Source organism: Lissotriton helveticus, chromosome 6, assembly GCF_964261635.1.
Source record: "Lissotriton helveticus chromosome 6, aLisHel1.1, whole genome shotgun sequence".
Classification (NCBI taxonomy): domain Eukaryota; kingdom Metazoa; phylum Chordata; class Amphibia; order Caudata; family Salamandridae; genus Lissotriton; species Lissotriton helveticus.
The window spans coordinates 473,157,473-473,169,899 of record NC_136067.1 but is presented as its reverse complement, the minus strand read 5'-3'; positions in this window follow the sequence as shown (position 1 = coordinate 473,169,899).

Sequence of the window (12,427 nt, the reverse complement as noted above, 5' to 3'; positions counted from 1 at the left end):
AAAACACCCAAACAAAAACTGACCAAAACCCAAGCACCATGGAGGCAGCTGGAACAGGCGCAGACGGATGAGCGCAACCCCACAATCACCCCGGACGACCAGCATAGGACCTCAGGGACAGGGAAGGGCAAGGACAAGAAGATGAGGAAGAAAAAGTTCAGACCGCAGGTGAACAGGATCATAGTCACGGAGGTAATGGAACACCATCAACAACTGTTCGTCACCTCCGTGTCATTGGGCACCAAAACCGGATTATGGCGGGATATCATGGACAATGTGAATGCCATCAGGGAGCACAAGAGGACAATGGACGAGGTCAAGAGGCGATGGAATGACATCATTTGGCAGACCAAGGAGAAACTCTCCGTCAACCGGAGGTGCGGGCCCAGCGCCACAGCTCGAGCTGGATGACATGGAGGAGCTGGTGTTGACGGTCATCAGTGTGGAGACTGTGGCTGGAGTCAGGGGATTGGACACTGCTTGACAGGACACAACACAACCCCAACAGGGTGAGTGACCACCAGGTACTGGGCGGGCGGGTAGAGATGGGCACAATGGCACACATGCACAATCTACCGGCTTTCACAAAGCACAATGCCATGCTGTTTGAATGTCAACATGTACCATGTGGCTACATACATGTGGACATATCGTAATACATCATCTCTCCTTCACATCACAGGGGCACCGTCAGCAACTCCTGCAGAGCAGTCCCAGGCACTCTTCACTGATGACGAGGAGGACAACACCAGCATCGACATTCAAGCCATCCAAGAATCCATGGACCTCATCTGCAACTCACCTCCAGGATCAGGGCAGCCCACCTGCATTGGGGAGACCCCACCCACTACCCAAAGCACCCAGCAGGAGGCACCCACAGCCCCAACATCCCCTCAAGACCCCCAGGAATAACACATGGCCTCTGTGTGCTGCAGTGCCAGAGGGAGACCGCAGAGCAGGTGCAGTTGGGCTTAGGCAACATGGCAACCAAACTTTATGCTATCCTTGGGTGTGTATCCCCGCTAAATGGTCTCCAACTAGCCTTGACTGACATCGCTGGAGTCATGATGTGGAGAGAAAAACACCTGTCTGGTCAGAGTGGCTCTAGCGATACCAGCCGTGAGCTGCCACAGATGCGGAGGCTCGTGGACGACATGGTGCGAACGGAGGAGGATAGGATGGCGGCCATCGCTGAACATCAGTAGAATGTAGGTAGGATCTACCATGCCCTGCAGAGTTCATCATGCATTGCTGCCACAAGGCGTGGCGATGTTGAATGCTGCTGCCCCCACACCATTCACATCCCCGCCCCCTGGTGTGGCCATGCCTTCCTGTGTGGTAGGCCTAACTACTCCGGCACCTGAGGTGTCAGTGCCACACTGTGTGGCAGATAGACCACCTATGGCACCTGAGGTGTCAATGTCACACAGTGTGGCAGATAGACCACCTTCGGCACCTGAGGTGTGCCACAGCCAGTACAGTAACACCCCCAGGTGGGGCAGGGCGCATATCCGGAGACGAGGATGTGGATGGGCTTGCGATCAGAAGGGCTCAGTAGCATTCATTTCCGCCACCTGGCCTGTTCCTGGTTGGTCCTGCATGTGGCCTCATGACCTTCCACTGACCCCCGATTCACTCAGATGCACTCACCTTGGACAGCGACATGGACCGCCACATCCTGTTTGATGACCAATGACACGGCGGCAAGACTGCGGACTGCACCCCTTCTCTTCCACAGTACTTGTCTTCCACGGATGGACTCTGGCTGGCCCTCCATGGGCCCAGATAGTGTGGTGGATTCGGCAGTGACATGGTTGTGTCCACTGTCCACTCCACTCCACACACCAGAGGTGTATGTTGACGTGGATATGGGTGTGTTCTGCATACTGCAGTCTGTGCAGCACTTCGCCGCAACTTTCGGCATTGTGTACTTTCCCAGTCATGGTTCTACTGCATCCTTCACAGAAATCATTTAATCTTATATATATGTATATATACACATATGTGTGTGTAATGCTCTCACCTGTGAAATACCTACATTTTCTGAGTAAAGGCAGAGTTGTTGTAAAATTAGGCATAGTAAATTCATGAGTTGTAAAGATGCATGCGTTGGTTCAGCTGTTGTTGTAAAAGCAGTTTGCTTGTCAAAACTGCCACACATTTAGAGCTACTCGGAAGCCCTACATGTGTTAGATTAAAAAATAAATGAAGATCCTTTTGTGTTCCTGAATCCAGGTTCTTTTATTGTGCCTCGGCATTATGTCACAGCCCCAGCACTCAAGAAAGACTGACTGCCAGATGCATCATTTGTCTACTGTGATACAGGTGTTCCTACAATACTACACTTCCCTCCACAATGTGAAAAGTGCATCCCCTTTCTGTTCAGCTACAGATGTGCTGTTGTTACTCCACTGTGCTTTAACAATTATTCTTTTTATCTGAGAACCAGGCAGCCTCCTGACAGAAGGAACATATTCTGCCCCTTTTAGCCGTCCAACTGGAATGAATGAAAAAATCTGAAAAGGGAACACAAATAAGCCTGTCTGTGAACAGTGTAGCTTTTTTTGGTTTCATATTGACTTGAATGACATGACTGCAGCCGGAGATCACAGCTTCGCATCAGAGGAAGCCTAATTAGAAAGGAAAAGCAAACTAATTTCTTGAAAAGAAGACAGAATATGGAGAGAAATAAACTGAAATGTTGATAAAATAGAATGTTAGATTGAGAGCAAGTTTTAGAAATACAGCATGCAACTTGAAAATGTATATCCACACCTGGAGGAGAAGACCTGGTAGCTACATGATGTTTTTCGTAAATGATATCAACTTAAATATTATAGCTATAATATGTGTAGGGGCTTCTCATTTATTTTTCTTTGTAGTTTGATATAGCGCAAACTCGACCTAAAGGTATTGGAAAGCTTTACAAGACCACTAGTTACATTATAAAAAACTATTTTTGGGAACGGAAAGATTAAATAATTTGATAAGAACCACAGAATGTTGAGTGGATGCCAAACTCGAACCTAGATCCCAAATTTCAAAAGCTCTAGCAGTAATGCCACATCCTCTGTTGCTCAACATTTTTCTATTTTTTTAATAGATAAACAATATTATGATCACTTTCTACTTGATATTAATATATTCTTTCAGAGTTTTATATATATATATATTTCAACAACTCTGAAAGATATATATTTATATTACCTATTGGCGATAGCCAGTAGGTATATATAGTTAGGATTGTTTTCCATAGGGAAATCGCAACATTCTATTGGGAATAACTTTGGCGCCGGTTGAGGAATCTTCCTGAAATTTTCCTTAACTTTGCCTCGCAGCGCTCCGGTCCTTCCCTGAAAGTTTGGGGGGGATTCGTCAAGCGGGGGCCGAGATAAAAGGGGGGTCCCAAAACATGTTTTCCCCATGTTAATTTCCATAGGGCGGTTGGACTCACTTTTAGCCCGAATGGCTGAATGGATTTCCACCAAACTTGGCAAAATTGTAGGGACTGGTAGCCCGATGTGCCTTTGCTATGTCTCAAGATATGTGCTCCAGTGGTTTTTACGAAAATTAACTTTGAAAAAATTTATATTGGGCTACATTGGGCTATATATATGTTAGAGCCCAAATGTAGCCCAATGTAGCCCAATGTAGCCCAAAGATGGCCACCAGAGACAAAAAAAACAAATGTAGCCCAAATATCAGTCAGATGTAGCCCAACTATAGCCCAATGACAGAATGTCCCAGAGTGTTCTAAAGAACAACTAGAGCGCTAACAGTCTTACTTATGACAAAAGTATGGCACACCTGAAGTCATCTTGATTGGAATAAAGTGTTAACACTTAAAACATTTAATTTGCAAAGGAACAAAATGAGGGGGTTCATTTTGCCATAGAAATTATGATTAGTGCTGAAGAAAGAAAAATTAGGGCACATTTTGAGTGACTTCTCAAATCCTCTTATATTTCATTAAAAACATTCTGATATGCAGTCTCCCAAGATGGCCACCAGAGACAAAAGAGCCTGTGCTTAAAAACTCTGTTAGCAAAGCAGGCATTTGAGATTTAAAAAACGTTTTGGGTATATATAGTTAGGATTGTTTTCCATAGGGAAATTGCAACATTCCATTGGGAATAACTTTGGCGCCGGCTGAGGAATCTTCCTGACATTTTCCTTAACTTTGCCTCGCAGCGCTCCGGTCCTTCCCTGAAAGTTTGAAGGGGATTCGTCAAGCGGGGGCCGAGATAAAAGGGGGGTCCCAAAACGTGTTTTCGCCATGTTAATTTCCATAGGGCGGTTGGACTCACTTTTAGCCCGAACGGCTGAATGGTTTTCCACCAAACTTGGCAAAATTGTAGGGACTGGTAGCCCGATGTGCCTTTGCTATGACTCAAGATATGTGCTCCAGTGGTTTTTACGCAAATTAACTTTGAAAAAATGTATATTGTGCTACATTGGGCTATATATATGTTAGAGCCCAAATGTAGCCCAATGTAGCCCAATGTAGCCCAATGTAGCCCAAAGATGGCCACCAGAGACAAAAAAATACAAATGTAGCCCAAATATCAGCCAGATGTAGCCCAACTATAGCCCAGTGACAGAATGTCCCAGAGTGTTCTAAAGAACAACTAGAGCGCTAACAGTCTTACTTATGACAAAAGTATGGCACACCTGAAGTCATCTTGATTGGAATTAAGTATTAACACTTAAAACATTTAATTTGCAAAGGAACACAATGAGGGGGTTCATTTTGCCATAGAAATTATGATTAGTGCTGAAGAAAGAAAAATTAGGGCAAATTTTGAGTGACTTCTCAAATCCTCTTATATTTCATTAAAAAAATTCTGATATGCAGTCTCCCAAGATCGCCACCAGAGACAAAAGAGCCTGTGCTTAAAAACTCTGTTAGCAAAGCAGGCATTTGAGATTTAAAAAACGTTTTAATATATAAAAACGTTATCCGCTAATAGAATTAGCATTTAAAAAACCTTGCGAATTCAATGAAAGAACCATAGGTTTCAGGCCTTATATAGTTAGGAATTAGCATTTAAAAAACCTTGCGAATTCACTGAAAAAACCATAGGTTTCAGGCCTTATATAGTTAGGAATTAGCATTTAAAAAACCTTTGAAATTCACTGAAAAAACGATAGGTTTCAGGCCTCATATAGTTAGGAATTAGCATTTAAAAAAACCTTGTAAATTCACTGAAAAAACCATAGGTTTCAGGCCTTATATAGTTAGGAATTAGCATTTAAAAAACCTTTGAAATTCACTGAAAAAACCATAGGTTTCAGGCCTTATATAGTTAGGAATTAGCATTTAAAAAACCTTGCAAATTCACTGAAAAAAACCTTAGGTTTCAGGCCTTATATAGTTAGGAATTAGCATTTGAAAAACCTTTGAAATTCACTGAAAAAACCATAGGTTTCAGGAGTTATATAGTTAGGAATTTGCTTTTAAAAAACCTTTGAAATACACTAAAAAAGCTATAAGTTTTAGTGGTGTTACAGTTAGCTGGACATTTTACTCATACAAAACCATTGAAATTGCTCCTATATAGTTAGTTGTACTAACTATATTTCGAGCACCCGCGATCCACTGCTGATGATGTCACATATTAGATCATTCATGACATGGTCAGTGACATCACTGATGACATCTCAAATGTAAAATGTCCAGCTAACTATAACACCACTAAAACTTATAGTTTTTTGAGTGAATTTCAAAGGTTTTTTAAAAGCTAATTCCTAACTATATAACTCCTGAAACCTATGGTTTTTTCAGTGAATCTATATATATGTATATATATATAGATTCACTGAAAAAACCATAGGTTTCAGGAGTTATATAGTTAGGAATTAGCTTTTAAAAAACCTTTGAAATTCACTCAAAAAACTATGTATATATATATATATATATATATTTCAACAACTCCGTTCCACCAGCCGTTGCACCACTTCGTCGCGGGTGCTGCTTTGCGCACAGTTGAGTGTTCTACAAATTTCTCAGGTTCAGTCCGTGATCCCACCGAACCACAATGTAAAGCGCACTCATAAAGCAATGCCAGGTCCCAGAAACTGGAGTTTTAAAGTCCTGGATTTATTCCATCATCATTCGCTGCAGAAAACAAATCGAAAAACGCGTTTCGGCGTCACCGCCTTCATCAGTGTCAATTCATTGTTTACATTTTGTGTTTTTAAATAAAGTTGTGCTCAAAAAGGTTCACAGAAATAGAAAGTGTCTTAGTGCAACATAAACATCAATGATAAAGAAACTTTGCATGGCGGCCATCTTAGAATGTCTCAATCTTACTGTGCTCTGGGTGAATACTTTGTAATTCTATTCAAAGTTGAACATATTTAAATAAAGATATTAATCTATCTCTTATTACATTTTTATCAGTTAATATTGATTCTGTTCTATCTTTCTTTCATTCACTAATTCTCGATCACCTGGAAACGAGCAATTTCTATGACACCCTCTCACATTTTACGGCCCCATTGGCCATGTTCTGCCACATCACTTATTATGCCCTGTATAGGCTTTCAGAACAGCAGAATTTCTTACTATTTACACAATATGGATCTATTTGATTTTTATAATCATTTAGTTCAGGAGATCATACTTAATGAGTGCTTTAGCTTACATGTCGGCAAATTAGAATTACCCAGTAGTTTTTATCATATTTAGCATTTGGGATTTCTATCTTTCTTCGTCTATACTGTTTTCGCCAATTCAACCCACATGAATCCACATCTCCTCTTCTTTATTCAACCCCCTTGGAGTCTTAGTTTGTAATTTTATGATATATTTTTACTCCAATGTTCGTAACCTTCTAACAATGTCTCCACCCCTCTCTCTCTCTTTTCAACTTGGTCCAAACAGAAGAATTTGAGGAGACTGCTATTGCTCTGATGTTCTGCCTCAAAGTGTCGCGCTACGGGATAATTGGAATCCCTGTTATTAATTGCTCTCAGATGTTCTAATATGCACTTTTTCATGGGATAGAATATACTTCCCACATATTGTTTCCCACATAGGCATATTAGGCAATAGACAGTGTGATCTGAGTTACAATTAAGGAGTTTGGAGATAGGGATCTTGGTTCTATTCCCAGGTATTTGATATTCCTTTACCTTATGGCTGTTTTTACACACTTTGCATTTCATTCATGGAAAGAACCCCTTTATCGGAGCTTTGATTTTCTTTTTTGGTTCAAAGTGGCTGTTGACTAGATGGTCTTTTAGGGAACTTCCTTTCCAATATGTGACCAGCGGTCTATCTGGCAGTAGTTTCCCCACAACACTATCAGTTTTCAATATTTTCCAGTTCCTTCTCATAATTTGAAAAACCTCAGAAGATTTATCAATGAAACTTGTGATGATTCTGACTTTTCCATCCTCAGTTTTTCCCTTATCCTTCAAACGTTCACCTCTTTCTATGGATTCACAACGGGCCTCTGCTTGGTCTAAAACACTCTTACCATAGCTTCTTTTCTGGAACCTTTGTCTAGCTTGACCTATTGCTTTCTGGCATTCAGTGGTGGTGGAACAATTCCATTTCATCCTGAGAAATTCTCCAAACTGAATATTGTTCACCACACTCCTGGGATGGTAACTACCAGCGGGCAGGATAGTATTCCCTGCAGTGGGTTTTCTGTGGAGTGAGGTTTCAATCTTATTCCCCTCAACATAGACTTTTATGTCTAAATAGACCACTTCCTTTGGGCTAATGCAACTGGTGAATTTAAGATTCACTTCATTGGAATTCAGGGCTTCTATGTATTTTTCAGCTTCATCTGCGGACCACACCACACGATGAACAAATCATCAATGTACCGGGTCCACAGAGCAATGCTATCCATCTATTTTTCATTTTCTCCCGCCCAGGCCACGTGCTTCTCCCACCAGCCTACAAACAAGTTTGCATAGCTGGGGCTAAGCACGTGCCCATCACGGTGCCCTGCCGTTGGAGGTACAGCTGCCCTGAAAAGGTGAAAATGTTGGTATTAAGACAGAATTTTGTTAATTCAATTAACATTTGATTATGTTTCCTGCATTTCAGTAATCTTTTTTGTAGGAAAAAACTCATAGCTTCTAAGCCTTTGTCATGTTGGATTGATGTATATAGACTAGCAATGTCTAAAGTTATCAGTAACATACCAGAGTCCCATCTAATTCCTTCAATAGTCCTGGTGGACACACTGTGCTTTTGTGCACTTTCGGCAAGTGGTAAAATGTGGCTAGCTCCGGATGTTCACATTGCATACATTTCCAGTCCTCTTGATCCAATGTTCCTTCATTTCTCCATTCATTTAGCAGATTTTGAAATTCCATTATGCTTTTTTGATAGTCAAGTCTATTGATTGGAATGTAATGCTCTCTTCTATTCAATTGTAATAGGGCATCGTCTTCATATTATGTATTACCTACTGGCGGTTGCCTGTAGGTAGTTATAGTTAGAACCTAATTTCCATAGGAAAAGCATTTTCTGATTTGCTAATAACTTTAGCGTAGATTGACGAATCTTTGTGAAAATTTAAAAAAAAGTCTATCCAGGTCAGCCCCTATCCTGAAAGTTGGGGGGTGATTCGTCAAGCGGGGGCTGAGAAAAAAGGAGAGTCCCAAAACGCGTTTTACCCATGTAAATTTCCTTAGGAAATTGTGCGACGAGCTACAGCCCGAACTGCTGAACGGAATAATCCCAAATTTGCCAGAAAGGCAGAGCTTGGTTCAGAAAGCGACCTTTTTAGTAAATGGTGTTAATCCATTCTGTAGTTTTTGAGAAATTCAAAAAATAGGAGTGAAAAAATCAATTTCCCCGAGGAAATTTTGTGCAAGGCTACAGCAGAAACTACTGAACCGACTTACTCCAAATTTGGCAGGAAGGTAGTGCTTGGGTCAGAAAGTGACCTTCTCAAACATTGTGTAAATCCATTCAGTAGTTGCTGAAAAATTAGAAACATAAAAGTTTCAATATCTGCACGAGCTTCACTGTGATAGGCTGCCAGCACTCCAAACCAGGAAGCGTTGGCAACCATCTCGTGGCTCGGTAGAAACGAGTCATCAGAACACTGAGAAACAAAGGTATAAAAGAAGAGAAGGGGGCAGGGTAGAAACACCCTGGCCCACTAGGCCTGCTCAGGGAATCCCAGAAGGACCCTCAGGGCCAAAAAAAAGAATTTAAAAAAAAAAAAAAAATGCCGCAACTGGTGCAAGGGTCACAGGTTCCTGCATTTTATTTTAATGAGGCCCCTGGGTGGGTTAGGTCTTGGGGGTATTTGTTAAAAAAATAAAAGCGGGAGCTCGCTGGGGCTCCCGCAGTCCCAGGGCTTCACTTATGTTGGGAGGGGGGTTCAGTAGGCTGTGGAAATAGGTCCCGGGGGTATTTGTTAAAAAAATAATAACGGGGGCTCGCTGGGGCCCCTGCAGTCCTGGGGCTTCACTCATGTTGGGAGGGGGGTGCAGTAGGCTGTGGAAATTATATCGGGAAAACAACAATGCTCCATGTTGCAGCCTTTCTTTTCATATAATGTGGAATAATGTTTATTTATAATGCAGTGTTCACTTTTGTTATGAATAGAGTCACTTTGTTACAGGGAATTTCTTAATATGTGGGAGGGTGTGTTTTGTATGAGTGCGTGGAACAAAATTAACGTTTAATTGGCTGAGGTGCTCCAACAACAAGCTTAATGTTCATTGGGTGTGAACCATAGAAGTGTTTCCTGCCATTCACTTCTCCTCCGCAGAGTAGCAAGGACATCTAATTGGCTCACATGTTGTAAGAAGGACCTTCCTGAGCTTAATGTTGATTGGTTGCGAACTATTGAAAGGAGAAGTGTTGCTAGGTATTCCCTTCTCCTCCGCGGAGTAGGAGGGCCATCTGATTGGTTAACATGTTCTAGGGTCGAGCTTCCAGAGCTTCATGTTGGTTGGTTGCGAACTATTGAAAGTAGAAGTGTTGCCAGCCATTCACTTGCTCTCTGTGGAGTAGGACGGACATCTGATTGGCTGACATGTTCTAAAGAGGAGCTTCCAGAGCTTAATGTTGATTGGTTGTGAACTATTGAAAGTAGAAGTGTTGGGCGCCATTCACTTCCGCTCCGCGGAGTAGGAGGGACATCTGATTGGTTGACGTGTTCCAAGGAGGACTTTCCCAAGCTTAATGTTGATTGGCTGTAAACCATTGTAAGTAGAAGAGTTATCAGCGATTCCGTCCCTCTCCGCGGAGTATTAAGAACATTTCATTGGGTAACGTGTTCCAAGCGGGACCTTCCGAAGCTTAATGTTCATTGGTTGTGAAGCATTAAAGTAGAAATGTTGGCAGCCATTCCCTCCTCCTCTGCGGAACAACATGGACATTTTATTGGCTAAAGTGTTCCGAGCACAAGTGTGCTCCTTATTGGGTGGGAACGGTTCACTGTTGTCAGTCATTTTGTGACGCACTTCCAAAGGAGTACGGGAAAAGAAAGTAGTAGAGGGGAGGGTAGAAACACTATTATCTCTGTACAGTGCTCACAAGGTGGTGGACAGGGATTGTGAAGATAAAAATTGTTTTTTATTTATTTTAAGGGCCATTTATATAATTGCCGTGGGGTGTACAAATCACTGCAGAAAAATACCAGTGTCTTGCGGTCTTCTTTTTATCAAGTTTACGGGTGGGATACTTCCCAGGAGCACTATTTACTGATAATGTGCTGTTGCAAAGTTTCTGGGTAGAGCCTGGTCGATCAGGTATAGGGCCTTACACAGGGCTTCCAGAAATTTGATATAATGGTCATAAGTATGTGCATTGTAAGATTGAAGTTTTCTATGCTGCTCCTTGATTAAGACAATTAACTTTTTATATCTTCAACTGCCCTTTCTGTCTTAAATAGTTTTTCTTAATCATGCTGATCAATAATAATATTTGTCATAAGCTATATTTTTATTGACTTAGTGAGAATCTTGTTGTTGGTTTTTATCTATTCAATAATTTATGTTTTAATGAGCTATACATTTTATTGAATATGAGAGAATTGTGTTGTATGTTTTTATTTAATTATGCATTTCTCTCCCGCACTGAAATTGTAGTTGCTCTTATGATATTTATATCGAAATAAAGCCTGATTGACTTGACTTCACTTATAATGTGGTGTTTACTTTGCTGACGGGGAGGTGTTGTTGCGCAGCTAAAATTTCAGACTAGTTTTGAAATGTTTTTATTTAGAAATGACAAATAAACTTTCTTCGCAAACTGACGCTGAATATATCAAATGGGTGACAAATAAAAATGGAATTTCATAAAATATCAGTTAAGCGTGGCAACACCCTACTTTTTTCTGCTATAGTTTGTACAAGTGTTGCGCCATATTCTTGATAATGTAAGAGGGCATCAGTTACTTTTAGATAAAGTGGAAAAAAGTGCTACAACAAACACTCCAGTACTACATTATCTGAGGTCAGAAGAACAAGTAAAAACAGTTAAACACAAATGACTTCATATTAGATAGAAATGTATGCATTATCATTTTTCAAATTTGTATTTTGTAGAATTTGGGAACGTTCTGTCATAGTGCTTAGAGGTCGCACACTGTTCCGCTAACAAATCACATACTCATTTAAGAATATATAGGATAGTACTATTATAATCTACAGTACTGGTCCTATATATTCTATAGGGAGAACGTGAATAGGAACCGCAACTGAGAAGAATAGATATTAGAAAATAACATTCAGAAATGTAGGGGTTATCAAATATTTAAAGTAACAAAGTATGTATGAAAGCTATATTTTTATACTGCAATTTCCTAAAATATCCCCACTGAAAAAATATCTGATCAAGTATGTTATAATGTTTTGTATGCTGTTTTACAGATGGCGCAGACAAATCTCCAATTCCTCTTCTGTAACAATAGGACAATCTATTCAAATATAACGAATGACACCATTGTTACAGAAAAAAGAAAAGGAAAATAAAGTTTTATATAGAACACTTTCGAGCGGTAATTATTTCCTAAGCTTCTTTTCTCTGGGACGTCGAAAATGTTGATCTTCATGGCAACAGGTCATAAACTCCTCTGAGGTCATTATACTGTGAAAGTTATTATATACATATTCACAGTATATGATCAAAAGGGGGGAACAGACTAAAAACCAGAAGCTGGCGACGTTGCTTATGTATCTTTACTCTTTGCGCTGACAGGTCATGAACTCATCTGAGATCACAATGACTGTTAATATTATAATATACATATTGACAGTATATGATCCCCAGGAGAAAACCGACTAACAACTGGCAGGTGGTGACGTTAATTGTAAATGTTTAGGGGTTTGCGCCGACGAGTCACCAACACCTCTGAGGTCAAGTACAGTGTCAATATTATAATATACAAAGTCACAGTATAAGAGCTCAAAGGAGCCAGAAAAGGAGCAATGTTTGCTGTAA